General features: G+C 45.3%; 1 non-coding gene across 1 annotated transcript; it reads left to right on the top strand.

Moving 5' to 3' along the window:
• Positions 1-320: 320 nt before the first annotated feature.
• Positions 321-393, top strand: trnav-uac (transfer RNA valine (anticodon UAC)). The gene has a single exon. It is a non-coding gene; the product is annotated as a tRNA-Val (tRNA).
• The last annotated feature ends 214 nt before the right edge of the window (positions 394-607 follow it).

Here is a 607-nt window from a genome sequence, read left to right as displayed (position 1 = left end):
ATTTCGTTCGTTTCTGCAGTGTTTCACAATGCTACCTTTCCCGTGAGCAGTCCAACAGACTAAATGATTTTGCCACAGACTGCGACGGTAAGCTCCGCAAAAACGTAATTCTTTAAAGCAGGTGTAAGCAACACAACGTTATTGGGGTACACCGCGTGGAAACAGACACTTCGGTGTATCTCGTCCATGCTCACCACATCGCCAAAATTAAACAAGTCCCATTAAACAACGAGCTAACGGAAACAGAAAGGTGAAAGGTAGAATGGCTTCAACTTTCAGTGCTGGATGCCACTGAGCTGCAGCAGGGTCGACCGAGGCTTGTTTCTGTAGTGTAGTGGTCATCACGTTCGCCTTACACGCGAAAAGTCCCCAGTTCGAAACTGGGCAGAAACTGCTTTGCTCTTCAACTGCAGCCTTTGACATCGACAAGAATGGAACTTTCTTGCCTGCTTTCCCATGTGCAAACCTGCCTTCGAGTTTGCTTGAACAAATCTTCTCTCGTAGTGCAATGCAATTCCATTTAATTACTGTGCAAAGCATTGTAAAGTTTTTCTCCAACCTGTTTCCTATCATATGCCATTCTGTTTGAGAGTGTAGTTACCCCCTT

Source organism: Chiloscyllium punctatum, chromosome 18, assembly GCF_047496795.1.
Source record: "Chiloscyllium punctatum isolate Juve2018m chromosome 18, sChiPun1.3, whole genome shotgun sequence".
NCBI classification, from domain to species: Eukaryota; Metazoa; Chordata; class Chondrichthyes; order Orectolobiformes; family Hemiscylliidae; genus Chiloscyllium; species Chiloscyllium punctatum.
Note: the sequence above shows the minus strand (reverse complement) of the source record. Positions and strands in the feature narration are given on the sequence as shown.